This window comes from Nicotiana tabacum, chromosome 13, assembly GCF_000715075.1.
Source record: "Nicotiana tabacum cultivar K326 chromosome 13, ASM71507v2, whole genome shotgun sequence".
NCBI lineage: Eukaryota > Viridiplantae > Streptophyta > Magnoliopsida > Solanales > Solanaceae > Nicotiana > Nicotiana tabacum.
The window spans coordinates 56,059,333-56,071,314 of NC_134092.1; the positions used below are offsets into that span (position 1 = coordinate 56,059,333).

At 37.7% G+C, this 11,982-nt stretch overlaps 1 pseudogene; it reads left to right on the plus strand.

Annotated features, from left to right (window-relative positions):
* Positions 1 to 8,258: 8,258 nt before the first annotated feature.
* Positions 8,259 to 11,126, plus strand: LOC142168129 (rho guanine nucleotide exchange factor 8-like; annotated as a pseudogene).
* Positions 11,127 to 11,982: the final 856 nt, after the last annotated feature.

An 11,982-nucleotide genomic window follows, 5' to 3' on the forward strand; every position in this document is an offset into this window, starting at 1 on the left:
GTCCTACAATGGTTGTTAATCTTGCAATTTATAGCCCCTACTTAGGGGAACAAGATCCTAAAATTAAGCTCCTCTTGAATGAGAATAAAAATGCCATTGATGGGTGCATAACGGCTGACTTTGAATGCAGATATTCTCTGTAACGACTTCTTATTAAATGCTATCCAATGTCAAACCTTTGAACCTCTATTATCGGTTATACTTCCTTCGGGATCCATCCATTACCGGTTACACACTACGTACCCGGTGTCAGTTATTTGCTGACTCATCTTTTGCCTGTTTTCGATTTCATGTGTCACCTCATCATTTAACTACCTGTTATCAACCAATTACACCCCATACAAGTGGTACTTATAGGAGGGCACTGAGGAGCCGTCCTTGATTATCGAGGCGAGCTATTTATATTGGATTGCATTACCTTGTTTCTTAATATGCTATTATTGTTTCTTGTTTCGAACAATGATGCGCTTATTTATACATATGTATTATTCAGTTGTAGTAGCTCATGACCTAGTGACACCAGTTCCTAGGGGTACTATGGTTATTCACGTTGTAATAGACTTATTATTGTTCTATTATACACTTTATGGTTGTTAGATTTTATTATATATTGTCTTGTATCTCATTGTTGTTCGTTGGTTCTCCTATCTGGTTATGTTAGGTGTCATCACGATTAAAGTGAGATTTGGATCGTGACATTAATAGGATGAAATAGTTAACATTACAAAGTATATAATACATGTGAACTTGCAAAATGTTCATGAATGTCAAACTATTTATCGAAAGGATTTAAAAGTTGTTCAGTACCTGCAAAAAAAGTATGTGTGTGTTGTACACTATATCAGATATGGATGTTTCTATATAAGAAATATATGCTTAAATTTGTAAGCAAAAACAAATCGAGAAGAGTGAAGTAGAAAAAGGAGAATCTAGAGAAAAGTTAGTTTACTTTTTGGATGCTTTCCCGGTCTTTTTGGTACTGCTGAAAATTCAACCGTCAAAACAAGTCGAGAAATAACCTTTCCCTTCCCTTCCCCTTCATCAAAGATTCACCCCACGTTCCAAAATCTCATTAGCATAGTAATTTCATCAAGAAACGATCTCCATTCCTTCTTGTTCATCCTGTTGAGGAAAATAAGATAAAACCTTTTTGCCATTCATCAAGATTACCATTATTAGGTTCTCTATAGACCAAAAGGGGTTTTCCTTCCATTTTCGTTTTCTCATTCTTAGCAAAAATTGTTATTCCCTTTCAAATAGATCACCCTCGCGACAATGTTGGTGTGTAGGGACAAGTTAATGCAGGTAAAGATCATCTGTAAGATTGTTAAAGAATAAAGCACGATTAAAACAAAAACGATTAGAGAAATCATGGTTGAGACTTGAGATCCCCGGAAGACAAGCAGACAACATGGAGGAAGGTGAGGGAAACTCCAAAAAGATAAACAACATTTCCGTGAAGGAAAAATATTTTCAAAAACTCCTTGTCAACCTTCCCACCTTATTTCTCATCCCTACCAACCCTCACCAACCCACCCCACACTCCACTCCCACCCACCCAACCCCACCCACCCCAACCCCAACCCTCGCCCTCTTTTCATGATATAGATAAAATATTTTTTTTTATTTCAATAAAATGAGTACTTTATTTTTATATTATAGAAAGAATACTTTCTTTTTCAACCAAAAAATATATTTCCTTTTTAGTTATGTAGCACAAATTTCAACGTTATTTTTGCGTAAAAAAGTAAAGCAACACATTAGTTTTTTTGGGTTTGTGTGAAATTTTAGAAGAATAATCAAATTCTTGAAGAAAATAGAGTCCTGAAAACGTTGGCTATTTGGAAGAGGGGAGGGGGGGCAAGGAAACATAGGGACTGGGGGGGGGGGGGGGGTTGAGTGAGCAGAGTAACATAAAAAAATATTTTACTAAAATAATATTTTCTACTCTCTAACCAAACACTAGAAAATATTTTCCGAAAATTTTTTTTCATTCACCAACCAAACAAGGGAAAAAAAGTAATAAAACCACTCATTTTCCATGAAAACATTTTCTAGGAAAATATTTCCATGGAAAACATTTTCCTTCATACCAAACACACCCCCAATTCTCATCTAAAAAATTAAACTTCTAGAGAGAACGAACATTTAATTACTTAATGATATTATGTCTTGATATGCCGCTTGGGCATAATTCAATTTTTTCATGCGCCACACAGTTGAAAGTATCTTTTAGGTGGCAGTGAAATTTAAATTCAAAACTTCTGCATCTCTAGTATCATGATAAATTATGTGATCATCTCATCTAAAAGGTTAAGCTGTCAGAGAAAATACATTTTAATTACTTAATTATGTAGTATGTCTCTACACAGAGTATATTTTACCTTGATCTTCCTATGATCCTTGATTTCAAGTCATTTAATTGTCTATACAACATATGAGGCATCTAGCAAAGTTAAACGTAGTTTATTCTTGATGTAGATATGGATATGATGAAAGAAAGGTTTGCTAAGTTGCTATTGGGAGAGGATATGTCAGGAGGAGGAAAAGGTGTTTCCTCAACTCTTGCATTATCAAATGCCATTACCTATCTTGCAGCTTCAGTTTTTGGAGAACAATGGAAATTGGAGCCAATGTCTCAAGAGAGGAAAGCAAGGTGGAGAAAAGAAATGGACGCTCTTTTATTTGTGACAGATTACATTGTTGAGTTTGTCCCTTCTTAATAAAAATCAAAGGATGGAACTGTTGGAAATAAACGCCCTACAGAAATAATATTCACGGTAATAAAAGCGGAATAATAACGTAGCACCGAGATACGGTAATTAACAAGAATAAAAGAGTGACAACGACACCAAGCTTTTTACGTGGAAAACCCTTTTGAATAAGAGAAAAAACCACGGCCCCGAGACGAGCAACTGATATCACTATAGCAAGGAATTTTATACTTTGTAGGTCCGAGTAAAATACTCCAAAGACTACTACAACACTCAAAAGAAATAATTCTCTTTTGATATTTCCACCTCACTACAATATCGCTCACTCTTTATTTTTCTCACAGACTATTTTCCTATACATTATGTGTGAAACCTCACTCTTTCTTTCTCTCTTTGTTGGTGTGTAGAAATGAGAGTTGAAGCTCTCCTTTTATAGCCGAAGCCTCACTCTCTAAAGCCTACTATATTTGACAATTTACATATACTTTTCCTTCTTTTTCTTCAATGTTGACAATTCAACAAAGTTGGCTACCAAACTACAGAAATTCAACAAAGTTGGCTACCAAATCAAAGAAATTTTCCTTAGGCATATGCCTATTACTTTGATAATTGAATGAGATGGACCCCATCAATTTTTCCCTCCAGTCTCATTCATCTAGAAGAGATAGCATTGTCTTCTAGTTTGAGTGCATGTCGAAAAGTTCTTTACATAGCTCGAACTTATCTCTTGGTACCACCTTGGTCAGCATATCTGCGGGATTCTCACTTGTAGAAATCTTCAACACTTTTAGAGATTCATTCTCTACCATTTTTCGAATCCAGTGATATCTCACGTCGATGTGTTTGATCCTTGCATGGTACATGGAGTTCTTGCTAAGGTCTATTGCACTTTGACTGTCACAATAGACGACATACTCCTTCTGATGCAATCCAAGCTCTTGAAGGAACCGTTTCAACCATATCATCTCCTTGCCAGCTTCAACAGCGATAATATACTCCGCTTCAATTTTAGAGAGTGCAGCACACTTCTGCAACTTTAACTACCATAATATACCTCCCCCTGAAAATGTGAACACATATCCAGTAGTGGATTTTCTATTATCAATGCCACCTGCCATATCAGCATCTGTATAGCCTTCAAGATTGGATCAGATCCTCCAAAGCTCAAACAATCTCCCGTGGTACCTCTTAGGTACCTGAGTATCCACTTAACTGCTTTCCAGTGTTCTTTTCCAGGATTTTCAACAAACCTGCTGACAACACCAATTGCGTGAGCAATATCAGGTCTAGTTCATACCATTGCATACATCAAGCTTCCGATTGTAGAAAAATAAGGAACTCTAGCCATGTTCCCTTTCTCCTCCATTATTGTAGGACGCATCTTCTTGCTCAACTTTAGATGACTAGCAAGAGGTGTGCTGACTGGCTTAGTATTCTTCATGTTGAAGCGTTCCAGTATATATTCAATGTACTTCTCCTGAGACAGCCACAACTTTCTGCTTATTCTCTCTCGAACTATCTTCATACCGAGAATTTGTTGTGCTGGGCCCAAGTTCTTCATATCAAATGACTTGGACAAATCTCCTTTTAACTTTGCGATCGGCCCCTTATTTTTTCATACAATTAACATGTCATCCACATACAATAATAAAATAATAAAGTTGTTGTCAGAAAATCTTTTGAAGTATACACATGGATAAGAATATGTCTTTGTGTAAGTTTGACTTTTCATGAATGAGTCAAACTTCTTGTACCACTGCCTTGGTGCCTGCTTCAACCCATAAAGACTCTTATTCAGTTTGCACACCATGTGTTTCCTTTCAACTACTTCAAATCCTTCTGGCTGCTCTATATATATCTACTCTTCCAAATCTCCGTGAAGAAATACAATTTTCACGTCCAACTGCTCCACTTCAAGATCTAGGCTAGCTACTAAGCTCAAAATTATTCGAATAGAAGTCATTTTGACAATATGTGAGAAAATTTTGTCAAAATCAATACCTTTCTTCTGTTCGAAGCCTTTAACCACCAATCGAGCTTCGTGTCTGACCAGCTTGCCATTTCCATCTTTCTTGAGTTTAAAGACCCATTTGCATTTGAGTGGTCTTTTATCCTTTGGAAGTTCAACCAGCTTGTACGTGCCATTTTTCTGTAGAGATTCCATCTCTACTTGCATGGCTTTCATCCACTGGTTCTTTTCTGGATGGGACAACACCTTCTTAAGACTTTCTAGCTCACCCTCATCACTAATGAGGACATACTCTGTGGCAGGGTACCTGCATGACCTCCTCAAAGGTTGAGGTTGTTCTTCTCCCTGAGTGGGGTGCTCCACTTTCTCGACATCATCATCAAGTTGCTCCCCCTGCTCAATAGCCTCACCAGGTTGCTCCCCCTGCTCGGCAACCTCGTCTGTCGTACTTTCATTCTTTGTCTTCTCTGATTGATCATCTACAAGTCCAACTTCCTTTTCTCGGAAGATCACATTTCTACTTCTAATGACCTTCTTTTTTATAAGATCCCACAATCTGTACCCGAACTCTTTATCTCCATATCCGATGAATATGCATGAAACAAATTTATCATCCAGCTTTGTTCTCTGCTCCTTTGGAACATGTGCAAAAGCCTTGCAACCGAACACCTTCAGATGCGAGTAAGACACCTCCTTATTGGTCCAAACTCTCTATAGGATGTCAAAGGCCAACGGAGTTGATGGACTCCTGTTGATTAGGTAACAGGCTGTCTGAACAGCTTCACCCAAGAATGACTTAGGCAATTTAGCTATTCTGAGCATTCTTCTCACCTTCTCCACAATGGTACGGTTCATACTTTCGGCTACGCCATTGTATTGTGGGGTTCCAGGAACTATCTTTTCATGTCTGATCCCATGGATCGAACAGTACTCTTCAAATTCCCTTGAAGTGTACTCACCTCAATTGTCACTTCGGAGACATTTTTAGCTTTTGGCCTGTCTCCCTTTCCACCATAGCATGAAACTTCTGAAAAACTTGAAACACTTGATCTTTGGTTTTCAAAATATAAACCCATAATTTTCGTGAAGCATCATCAATAAAAGTAACAAAATATTTGTTACCACCCATCGATTTAATTTCCATTTGACCACAAACATCAGAATATACCAAATCAAGTATATTCAATTTTCTTTCACACGATGTCTGAAATGAGACTCTATATTGCTTACCAAATAAACAGTAGTCACAAGGTTTTACCATTGTACCTTTGGCATAAGAAATGAGTGATTTCCTGGCAAGAATCTGCAATCCATTCTCGCTCATATGACCTATCCTTTTGTGCCACAAATCTGCAGAAATCTCATCTTGTGCCGCGTTCAATTCACCTTTGCATATCTTTGCATTTGTCCTGTACAACGTGCCACGAGCAACTCCCTTTGCAATCACCAATGATCCCTTGGTGAGTCTCCACTTTTGATTTGCAAAATAGTTCTCGTATCCATCTCGGTCTAAAGCAATTCCCAAGATCAAGTTCATACGCAAATCAGGTACATGTCGCACGTCCTTTAGAACCAATGTGTATCCGACATTTGTCTTGATACAAATGTCACCAATCCCCACAATCTTTGAGTAACTTGTGTTACCCATTCTCACAAGGCCGAAATCACATGCTACATATCTGCAAAAAAATCTCTTACTGGTGTAGCATGGTAAGATGCTGTTGTATCAACCACCTATTCCGACTCTGGACCTGATAAGTGCATGCATTCCTCTTCCTCGTTTATATAGAGGATAACATTATCATTGTTTTGCACCATGGCGGTTGTGTTGTCGTCATTCTTTTGGCCACTGCTTTCACCTTTGCCCTTCCTTGGATTTGGGAAATTTCTTTTGAAGTGACCTGGTTGATCACAATTGTAGCAATTTCTAGCTCTTAATTTGGATCGGTTCTTAGACTTCCCACGAGCTCCGGATATACCATAGTTGCTCGAACTCCTTTGATAACTCCTGCCTCTACCTTCTGTGATGAGAGCCTGTCCTTGATTTTCAGGCTTCTGTCTCATCTTCTCATTGAGTAGAAGAGCCGGTGTGACATCTTTCAACTCAATGATAGTCTTACCATGTAGGATGGTTGTTGCCAAATTATCATACGAAGATGGCCATGAGTTAAACAATAAGATGGCTTTATCTTCTTCCTCGATTTTCACTCCGAGATTGGCGAGATATGTGATTAGTCCGTTAAACACATTTAAATGTGACAAAAAATTCGTACCTTCACCCATGTGTAGGGCGTAGAGCTGCTTCTTCAGGTACAATTTATTTGTGAGTGTTTTGGACATGTATAGGCTTTCCAACCTTATCCAAATGCCACATGCGGTGTCTTCATCGATGATGTTATTTACCACATCATCTGATATGTGCAGCCTGATTGCACTAGCAGCTCTTTCATCCAAGTCAGCCCAATCCTCAGCTTTTATGGTATCACGATTTTTGGCATCACCATCCTTCTTTGCCATGTTGAGAAACCGCTATCTCCGTTAAATTTTGCTACCTCATACTTTACTCTGGACATTTTTATTTTTCACTGAGTACAGTAGTACCGACAATGAATAGTATTTCTTTGAACGAGCAGAACCTGTGCTATGATACCAGTAGTTGTGAATAAATACCCTACAGAAATAATATTCACGATAATAAAAGCGGAATAATAACGTAGCACCGATATACGGTAATTAACAAGAATAAAAGAGTGACAACGACACCAAGTGTTTTACGTGGAAAACCCTTTTGAATAAGGGAAAAAATTACGGCCCCGAGACGAGCAACTAATATCACTATAGCAAGGAATTTTACACTTTGTAGGTCCGAGTGAAATACTCCAAAGACCACTACAACACTCAAAAGAAATAACCCTCTTTTGATATTCTCACCTCACTACAATATCGGTCATTCTCTATTTTTCTCACAGACTATTTTCCTATACCTTGTCTGTGAAACCTCACTCTTTCTTTCTCTTTGTTGGTGTGTAGAAATGAGAGTTGAAGCTCTCCTTTTATAGCCGAAGCCTCACTCTCTAAAGTCTACTATATTTGACAATTTGCACACACTTTTCCTTCTTTTTCTTCAATGTTGACAATTCAACAAAGTTGGCTACCAAACCAAAAAAATTCAACAAAATTGGCTACCAAATCAAAGAAATTTTCTTTAGGCACATGCCTATTACTTTGGCTATTGAATGAGATGCACCCCATCACCAACAAACATGGAGGTCCTACATTAAATCATTCCTTGTAACCTCATTAATTAAATACAAGTTCTGATGGTTGACCTTGTCTATGATTTGACAGACAATGGTGACTCAACAAAGAAGAGATCTGATCATGAACATCCCAGCCTTGAAGATGCTTGATGCCATGCTTATTGTGCGACACTCATACTATGACAAATTAAACTCAATATTCTTTTCACATCGTATCTAATGCTGGATAAATGAACAGGACTGCTTAGACAATTTTAAAGATGACAAGGAATTCTGGTATGTCTCATCAGAGAAAGGTGTAGAGAGGAATGATAAATGGTGATTGCCGACAGTCAAGGTTTCCCAGAGGGCCTCTCATATGCATCGTTGAAATGGTTGCAATATCAGAAAGATTGTGTGAACCAAGTACAAAAAGCATCAATGGCCATTAATGCACAAGTACTATCAGAAATGGAAATACCTGAAAACTTCATTGAATCACTCCCAAAGGTAAAGAAATGTGAGTTCTTTGATCCTGAACAATTCCTTTCAACGATTCCCTTATATATTCTGCTTGTTTACTAGCATGGTAGATCGAGTCTTGGTGATTCAATCTCCAAGAGCATCACAATTGAGTTGTTTGATCCTGAACAATTCCTTTCAACCATGGACCTATAATCAGATCACAAAGTCCTTGACCTTAAGAACAGAATTGAAGCATCTATAGTCATTTGGAAAAGGAAAATGCACCATAAAGATGGAAAATCTTCATGGGGTTCAGCTGTAAGTTTTGAGAAAAGGGAGCTCTTTGAAGAGAGAGCAGAGACAATCTTACTCCTTTTAAAACACAGATTTCCTGGAATCTCTCAATCTTCTCTCGAAATCACCAAAATTCAATATAACAGAGTACGGACATAAATTCATTCATTCTTTGGTAATTATCTCTCAGATCATAAACTGTTCTTTTTTGTTTCAGGATGTAGGACAATCTGTTCTGGAGAGCTATTAAAGGGTGCTAGAAAGCTTAGCAAACACAGTTTTATCACGTATCGAGCATGTCCTATATGCTGATTCTCTCACACAAGATCCCTCACTTGCAATTGCAAAGTGGAACCATCCCTTACTTCTGTCACCATTATGTGGTTTGTCAAGTCCGAGGTTAAGTTCTGCAGCAGATACACCATCATCCATGACTTTATCTGATTTCATCGGCTGGGATCTTGACCGAGTAGAGACAGACATAAAAAAGAATAATTCAACTGGTAACTTAGAGGCTTACTTCAAAGATGCCACTGAAAAATCCTTGGCAAAACTAGCTAATATTACCCCCAAGAAGTTTTCCTACATTGACAAGATTGAATGTGGTCTAACAAGTCCCAAACAGAAATAGGCAAAGGAAAAAGTTAAAGGAGAGTAATGAGAACAAAAGTACAAGAAAAAATTTCTTCTGTATTGTGTAAATTCTCTGACCCTTTCAAGGAGTCTAATTTGGTTAGTGTCCAACGAGTAATATTACTGCTCTTCTTTCCATAGTGGATAGGGAAGTTCAATATTTTAAACCGTGTTTTATTCTTTTAACTGCATTTCATATAGCTTTCCTAGTCTTTAGGTTTTGCAAAGTGCTCCTGGAGAAACCACTCAATCTTCAATTCTGGGATCTTGAGTTACTTCATATACCAAAATGTCAATCTGGCGGCTCATCTCATACAAGATCCTTCAATCAAATCTAGGATCCTGTTTGAAGTTCAAAACATATGATTTCTAGATTGAGGCATGAGTAGGATGCAAAGAAGACAACATTCACTACATCATATGAAGTCTATTATTATAGGGTCATGCCATTTGGCCTCAAGAATGCCGGTGCCACCTACATGAGTGTTATGCCTACTCTTTTTCATGACATGATCCACAAGAAAATTGAAGTAAGCAAAAGTTCTTTGAACGGTTGCGAAGGTACAATTTGAAGTTGAACCCTGCAAAGTGAGCATTCGGAGTTCCCGCCGGGAAATTATTGGATTTCATCGTCAGTAGGAAAGGGATAGAGTTGGATCCCTCAAAGATCAAGGCCATCCAAAACTCGCCTCCTCCTAAAAGCAAGAAGGTTTCCTTGGAAGACTGAAATACATTAGCCGATTCATAGCGCAATCAACGGTGATCTGCGAATCAATTTTCAAGCTATTGAAGAAAGACGCCGCCACCAAATTGAAGGAGGAGTGCCAAAAAGCTTTTGACAGATTTAAGGAGTACCTGTCTAGCCCACCAGTGCTGGTCCCTCTCGAATCGGGAAAGCCGTTGTTGCTATATCTATTTGTATTAGATAATGCATTTGGATGCGTGTTGGGGCAAGACAACGAGATAGGAAAGAAGGAGCAGGCCATTTACTATCTAAGGAATAAATTCATGTCATACGAAGGCAGATACACTTTGTTGGAACAAACTTGTTGTGCTTTAACTTGGATCACCCAGAAATTGAGGCACTACCCGTCAGCATACACAACATACTTGATCTCCAGAATGGACTCGCTCAAGTACATCTTTCAGAAACCGATGCCTACTGGAAAATAGCAAAGTGGCAAATCTTCTCAGTGAATTTGAATTGTGTATGTGACACATAAATCCATTAAGGGACAAGCTCTGGCTGACCACCTTGCAGAAAACCCAGTAGACAAAGAATACATGTCACTTACCACCTATTTTTCCCAGATGAAGAGGTACTATTCGCATGAGATGATATTTCGGAACCTTACCCATGATGGAGGATGTTCTTCGATGGATTTGCAAACTTCAATGGAGCAGGGATCGGGGCAGTCTTAGTCTCCGAATCATGACAACATTACCCAGTTTCGGCCATGTATTGGTGGAAAAATAGATTCTCCACACGGACCAGTGACATAATGTCATGTGGCATAAGAGTCAAAGCAATAAAGAAGAATGAAGATCAAAAAAGGCATGAGTAAACACTCACGGGATCGTCTACAAGGATACCGTGTCTTTTAGCTGGAAAAGAGTAAACAAATACGGAATGTACAACTAAAGATACTAAAAGCTACGAAGATGGAAGGTTCACTAATAGCCGCGAACATGGAAAGAAATCAGCATAATCTTTGATTATGCGTGATTGATTGTTATTACCTTAACTGCTACGAATTGCTCATGTAACGGGTAATCAATGTAATAAATATTTATAATGGGTAGGAATTAAATAGGGCGAAACAATTACAAATTGTACCTTTATATAAATTACTTTATCATATCTTGTACTACCATCAAGAAATTTACGAAGTAATACTATCAATTGTCAAAATTTTTACTATTCTCTACTGTTGGAAGATCATATTCTTTTTTATTGGAAGAAAGTTGCGATTATCAATAAGATTCCTTTTCCTTATTCTCTTTGTCTTGTTTTTCGTTATTTTCCATTTATCTATATTAAGAAAATAAAATAAAATAGGTTATTAGAAATTCAAATTATTCTCTTATTTGCTTTGACCACAAAAATAATTATTTGGTTAAACAAATTAGTTTCGTTGCTGGGAAATCTAGTAATATTTTTACTTTTCATTTACATATTGTATCTTTAGCCACAAATTATGTCTGGAATTGATCAACTTGTTAAGGTAGTGGATGGACAACAAGGACAGACTCCTTCGCACAACACACCCACACATTTTCCACAACTTTTACGAGCAAATTCACCTGTCAGATCTGCTAATCATAACGCTGGGCAACATAATAAAGAACAATCAAATGTGCAAGATGACTTGAAATAATTTATTACGCAACAAATCGGTAAAGCTTTGTATGCTTTTGGAAGTGGATTACCATGTGTTGTTTCAGGCTCCTCCACCAGTTAATACAACTGTGAAAAATACTCATTAAGGGCTTGAAAACTCTGGGTGGAGAAAATCCAAATAACTCTAGATTCGGAGGTTAAGGTATGCCAAATAGTTCTAATTTACAAAATCTAGTTCTAAACTTGTAGCAACAGCTTAAGGAACAACATGAACAGATAAAACAGAAACCAGGGGTGCCACCCGTGATTAAAAGGGTGGATATAGAT